The following is a 7,091-nucleotide window of genomic DNA, read 5'->3' on the forward strand; positions in this document are numbered from 1 at the left end:
AGCTGGTGAAAAAATATCATTCTGAAAGCCTAAAGTGAAGACTGTTATCTTTACTTTGCATAAAAGGATTTTTTACTCAAATGAGCCTTATGGATTCCAAAATACACTTTGTAAAACTATTGCTAACTGTTAATTGAGTCACTCCAACTGAAGCCAATAGAAAAAATCATGCCAGTGCAACTGTCAAGAGTTACGTATTTCAAGGCTCTAGACTATTTTTAACAGTATGTAGAATATCAAACCTGTAATTATTCAAAAGAAAGATACACAATCTGAAAAGTGCAGTGTTTTCAAAATAAGCAAGTATCCTGACACCTGTAACATTGCTGCAATTTGGCTGGCACTATAACACCAACTATTAGTGCAGCTGTCACTGCACTAATAGTTGGTGATTCAACAAGATGTTGAATACAAACAGACAGTAAATGCTTTATTTAGGTGAGCAAACATAGGTGATCTAAATCAATGACAACAGAAAGATCTTCCTTGGGTAACCGCAGTAGTGTAACACGCATAGTTTGGCAGGAGGATGATACTGCAAAATAAGATCACATTTTCTCATTTTGGGATCATGTTCCTGCAATGTCTGACACAACCATTTTAAGTCACAAAATGAGATTAGCTTAGTTCTTTAGAGCATGATGCTAATAATGCCAAAGTTATGGGTTTGATCTCCATATAGACCATTCACTTAAGAGCTGGACTTGATAATCCTTGGGTCCCTTCCAACTCAGAATATTCTGCGATTCTGTGAAATTTCTCCTCCAGCTTGAAGAGCTGGGGCATACATATATGTGTGTAGACTTCTATATCAACACTGTATTCAGTTTGCATGTACAGATTTTGGTAGCAGGGGAGCTAACAGAGGTGGCTGCTGTGAGAAAATGCCAGAAGCTTCCCCTTTGTCTGACAAAACCAGAGCCAGCTGGCTCAGAGATGGACCCACTGCTGGCCAAGGCTGGGCCCATCAGAAATGGTGGTAAGGTCTCTCCGACAACAGACTTAAAAAGGAAAAAGTTATTGTGCAGATGTATTGGAGTGAGAATGCGTGAGAGGAACAACTGTGCACGCAGTAAGGTCAGTGGAGCAGGATGGAGACAAAATGATCCAGGCACTAGCCTCAGGATTCCCCTGCAGGCCGTGGTGCAGACCATGGTGAAGCAGCAGTACCCCTGCAGCCCATGGAGATCCATGGTGAAGTAGAGATCCAACTGCAGCCCCGGAAGGAGTCCCTCATTGGAGCAGGCGAATGCTTGAAAGAAACATGTGAAACTTGTTGGAGCATGGTCCTGGCAGAGACCCATGAGCCCAGAGAGACGGTCACGCTGGAGCAGGTTTCCTGGTAGGACTTGTGTCCCTGTGGAGGACCCACATTGGAGGAGACTGTGCCTGAAGGACTGGACCCTGTGAAAAGGGACCCGAGCTGGAGCAGTTAATGGAGAACCACTGCCTGTAGGATGGACTCACATTGGATAAGTTTGTGGAAAACTGTCTCCTGTGGGAGGGATCCCACACTGGAGCATAGGAAGGACCCCTCTTCCCTGTGCCGTGGCAGGAACAACTTGCGATGAACCGGCTCTAACCCCTATTTCCTGTCTCCCTGCACAGGTAGGAAGTAGAGCTTGGAAAAGAGGGAGGGGTGTGGGGAAGGAATTTTTAAGATTTTATCTTACTCCTCATTACCCTGCTCTGATTTTTTTAGTAATCAATTCAAGTAATACCCCGAAGTTCAGTCTGTTTTTCCTGCAACAGTATTTGGTGAGTGACTTCTTATTTCAACCCATGAACACTTTGCCGCATTTTCTCTCTCCTGTCCACTAGCAGAGGGGAGTGAGAGTGTGGCTTTGGTGGGTGCTTGGCATCAAGCCAGCATCAAACCACTACTTTGTTCCTGCAAAATTGGACACAGCCATTTTGATTCTCCTCCAGCTTGAAGAGCTGGGGCAGGTGTATGTGTGTGCTGAGTTCTATACCAGCATCCAAGCCATTATCTATTTAGTAACACTGGCTTATGAGCTTCAGCAGCCAGATCATTAGGTGATGGCAGCCAGTGTGAACTCACTGAAGTCAGGGTGAAATCCCACTTGAGGCTCCTATCCTTACCTTCCAGAATCTGTAGGTTGCTCTTTTGAGCTGTCAAACCCAGGCACACCGTCTAGTGAACATAAACTTGTTTCTTTCAAAGCAAAACAAATAAAAACTATGGTGAACAAAATGACATGACTCATTAGTTAAAATCCCCCAAGAAAACATACTCTTTACCTAAATCAGCAGTGGCAGCTATTAATAATCCTGCCAGCTGTTACAGGAAGCCTTTGCAGTATACTGAGATCTCAACTTAAAGGTCTCCTAATAACACATCTACTGCAGCATTTTAAAAATGAGCCTTACACTCAGTTAAGCCTTTTTAATCTTTATTTGTAATGACTGAAGTGATTCATCTAGGCTTCAACAGTTCGTTAGTTTTAATGGTGGATATTGGGAATTGGAATATTACTGTAGCCAGGTGTCAGCAGTATCTAGGGGAAAGAAAATACATCACTGAATGCAAGTCACAGGACAGTGAAGAAAGAGGTGAGCATCATGTCACATGTTGTAGACAGTTGTTTATACATTTCTGTAATGCTTCACCATCACTCAAATAACTCCAAATAAAGAGACATGGATTTTGCAGAAGACCTGAGGAAGAAGGAATGTAGCAGCTTGTTCGTACTTCCAAAGTTTGAAAGGTTACAAGCATTAAAACCACATTCAGTTTTCACTCAACTCTGGCTTTATACAATGTAAATGGGCAAATGTAATGGGCAATGTAAATTGTGGCAAAATTCAATGTAAATGGGCATTTGAGCAAGCAAGGTGCAGACTTCAATCATGATCCTAATGGCAGGGTGTCTGCAGGGTGCCACATGTACAGACATGAGGGAAAACAGGTAAAGCTGAAAGTCACAGTCATCTTTCATATGTATTTCCCGATCAAATAAAAGCATATAAAAAGTATCTCAGTTTGTAATAAAGCCCCACATATTGCAAATTCATCAGAAGATATACCCTTATTTAAATACACTAAAGACAAACAGTGGATAAAGCTATTTTAGGGAACTTGTGTACTGTGAGCAATTTCCAAGTCAAGGCTTTATTGTATAAAGGTAAAAGTCTCAAATTAAGCATTTATATGGTAAAATGAAAAATGGAACTACTGCATTAAAAAATTATTATTTTCACCCCAGTTATACCCTCCTTATCAAGTGCTTTAAAAAGCTCCAAACTGTTGGATAGGGGACTTGTCCATCCAGTTATGTTGTGCTCAACCTGAACAACGAGAAGAAGCCCACTTCTAGTGGCCCCCTGGTTACCATGTTCACATCATATTGACTTTGCAGTAGAGTACAACTGCTCATTGTCAAGTAACACACCTAGACAGAAGCTCTGCTCTCTTGTGTGAATCACAACCAGAAAACCCCAAACCTCTTAGTCAACAAAGGTCAGAATGTCTCTCAGAAAGACTTCCAAACAGAAAACACATCCCAGATATGCCTCAGTGGGGTTTTTCCTGCCACTGTCTTCGTGGAGGATGAGTGCACCTATAGATGCACGCAGACCTGCCTCTAAGCAAATGTTTGAGAACACCACAGCTTTGTACAACATTACACAACAGAGAATGCCTCTTTAAAAACCATGTGACAGCATTTAAAAAACCAAAGTGGTCCACTGCTATGCCACTTACTGATTGTATCACCTTTTTTTTTTTTTTAAACTATGCTTCTTTGCTATGCTTAGTAGAGGAATGCTGGACTTGCCAGCCTGCCAAGCCATTTCCAAAACCTTGGTTTAATCTTTACCAGACTCATCACATGCTTATTGTTCTTGCAACTTAACCTCTGTAGGATCATGAATTCCAGCTTCAAAGATAGCTGGTGAAAGGTAGAGTGGTCAGCAGATTTTTCCTTGCTGCCAAGTCTTCAACTGCCCATTCTCCTTGGGCTCTTTGTTGGTTTTATTGTGAGTTCAATACTTCCTTCTGCTTGCATAACATGCCTACAGCCTCTACCCCTGCAATATCCAAATGCCAATCAGTTCTTCACTACACATTCTGTGGTAATCACAGAGTTGCAAAGCAGCTGAGGTTGTAAATAACATCTGGTAGTCACCTTGTCCAACTCCCTGTTCAACCAGGGCCACATAGAACTGGCTGCTTTTTGAATACCTCTAAAAAGAGAAAAAATAGTATTATTTCTAGTGCATAGTTGAAGAATCAAACCAATTGATTAGGGATTTGCCAAGGAACTTATGGAACAGAAACTGTAATTTTGATTCACAATAAACATTACACAACATCACTGGGCCCTTTAGACTTTTCCTGCCTGGTGGTGGTACAGGCTGAGTAAAAAGGATAAAATGCTGAAAAAACAAGCCCAGTGAGCAATCTGATGGTGTTAACTTAAGTATCACAGTTTTACTTAGTTGGCATTTTGTTTTTGATGTGTAGAAAGCAGTTAAATGAAGAAATCTAAAGATCTAGAGGAAAAAATAAGCCAGAGGAAACAACAAAGGAAGAAATAAAGGACTGAAAGAGGAAAATGTTGGAGATGAACAGGTTTCTGTGCAAGACTCAAAGTGCTACACATTCTAGCTTGACAATCTGTAAACTTTCCAGTCCCACAAAGTCCAGCAGTTGAGGTTTGGCTGAAGCACACCATCTGCAGTAGGAACCAGGCTTGCCTGAAGTCTATCAAGGCAAAAACATTATCCTTGGACAGAAAAGGTAAGACAAAGAGAGGGCCGGCTAACCTGAGGAGCAGGGGCTGTACGGCTTTTTACAACAGACAGGCAGGGCATGGCAGATTTAAGAGTCAGCTCTGTGCGAATGAGGTGCTTGAGACTACTGCCACACTGGCTCTTCCTGGCTCTTCCTTTCTCAAGATCACTACTGAGACGCTACTCATTCATTCTTAGGATAATTTATAAGTCAAAATGTTAAAAAAGTCATTTAAGTGTATTTTCAAACTACTATCTATGGTTGCCGTTTTCGTTTGTCTACCTGTCCTCTGGTAATGTGACGCATTCCCTATTCCCTTCGCTGCTCCTGGGCTGCAGAGCAGCACACCAGCAGGCAGCTTGGGCACATCCCGGCGCCGTGCCTGTGCCCTGTCCAGTGGGGGAAGCCCGGGGCGGAGGCTGGCAGCTGGTGTGGGGGCCGGCCCCTGCGGCGGGAGGCGCTGCTAGGCGCGGCTCGCTGCGCGGCCTCCCTGGCACAGCGCAGGAAGCCAGGCCGACAGCTCTGTTTTTTCCCCTGGCTATTAAACAAAGAGCTGCAGGAGCGGCAGGAGAGGTAGCACTTGTCCTGTATACAGCGCTGAAATGACATCAGCACACTTGGGCACAGACGCAGGAGAGCGGAGGATGCCCCAGTGCGCTGAGGGGCTGAACAAGGATCACTGCTACTGTAAACCCTTACGCAGGTTTGTTCATCAACAGAAAGGCATTGCTGAATTAAAATAAAGTGCAGATAAATCCCGTTTAGAAATCAGAAACTCGCTGAGAAAAAAAAATATCCTACGTTAAGAGATCACATCACTTGGAAAAAGATCACACAGAATAAAAACCACTGGAATGCACCTTTTAGTACTCTTCTTGGATGCTGGTTTTGACCTCTCTTCCTGCTGCCGTGGATTCATCTGCTGGCAGAAAGCCTCAGTCGCACGTCACGCAACCAGCTGTAGCAGCTTTGCTGGAACAAACACTCCAGTTTCATCCTATGGTATGTTTTGTAAAAGCAGTTCATATGCAGATAGTTCAGGGCCTTGCACACAACACTGATCACACTCCATGTTTTTATGTGCCAGCTGGATGGTTCAGCTCGTAAGATAAGAATGTACCTACCGCTCTTTATTTTATATTTCATAAATATGTTTGCTAAGTTGACAAAATTCACTGTGAGGACTACAGAAAACTGTTTATATAAAGTGATTAGTTTTATCCATAAGAACTTTAGGATTACATGTATTCCCTAACAGTATTTATATATAAAGCAAACTGCTGAAACTGGACTTTGGCTGTATAAAAAAGCAACTTGAAGTATCAAATCTGGGAAAGGCAACAGGATGGTTGGAGGACTGAGAAGGTAAGACAGTTAAGCTTTATGCTGTATCTTACTGGTTATAGCCTCCAAAATTATAATACTGCAATAGCAACTCATGTTCCCCTTCTGACATGAGGGAAAGCAGTACTTCATTTGCACATAAGCCTTGCTCACCATTAGTGGTTTTCACCTCACTCATTTGTAAGAGGTCACTAAAGTAAAGGATGAAAAGTCATATTTAGCTCAATACAAGTCTTCCTACTCAATAAAGGCATACAACTGTTCGATAAGGATTACTCAAACTTACCTGTAGTTGTTCTGTTAACAATCTATGTATTAATGGTACTGCTTTTTCCACTTCCCTAGGCAGCATCAAGAGAGAATAGGATTTGTCACAACAACACTGAACCAAGACTAAGCTTCAGTCCTTTGTATGGAACTGCTGAAAGAGGAAGTTGCAGTTCTGAAAGCAGTCTTGACTGCATGAGACCATACCTCTCACAGAAGACAAATGATGTCTTACTTCAAAAACTTCATAAAATGCAAAACTGTTGATTCACTGTTCTTAGAGCTGTTACACTTGAATAACTGGGGAGGGGGAAAGTTACAGTTCCTACTCACACCACATTAACATTTATAGTTTGATTTACTCTGCAGACTACAGAAGTAAAAAAAGGCAAAAACATTCTTTTAGCAAACAGGGGCTTTTTCCTCCTGCCAGCAGGAAGAGGTTTTTAGATAAATGGTGAACTAAAACTTAACAAGTACAGAACAGAACTTACAAAACAACATTTTTTCACAGGTAGAAAAGGCCTCTAAAAATGTGAAATTGCCAATAAAAAGGAACACAACAGCAAAGTACATAATACAGCAATACTTGTATATTATTGCAACAGCAATAATACATGTCTGTCACTAAATCAGTAGAAAACTAAGTGCTTACAAGGGCAAACAGTGACCTCATTTTAGTTATGGTGCTTCATGTATTGTGTGCAGATAATTTCATCTTCAC

General features: G+C 42.0%; 1 protein-coding gene and 1 non-coding gene across 2 annotated transcripts in view; both read left to right on the forward strand.

Moving 5' to 3' along the window:
- TBCA (tubulin folding cofactor A) overlaps window positions 1-7,091 on the forward strand; it is a 530,652-nt gene that overhangs the window by 218,064 nt on the left and 305,497 nt on the right. The gene's annotated exons all lie outside the window — the stretch shown is intronic.
- On the forward strand, window positions 6,107-6,235 carry LOC137465544 (small nucleolar RNA SNORA47). The gene has a single exon (XR_010994686.1). It is a non-coding gene; the product is annotated as a small nucleolar RNA SNORA47 (small nucleolar RNA).

The sequence above is a fragment of the Anomalospiza imberbis genome, chromosome Z (genome assembly GCF_031753505.1).
Source record: "Anomalospiza imberbis isolate Cuckoo-Finch-1a 21T00152 chromosome Z, ASM3175350v1, whole genome shotgun sequence".
Taxonomy (NCBI): Eukaryota; Metazoa; Chordata; class Aves; order Passeriformes; family Viduidae; genus Anomalospiza; species Anomalospiza imberbis.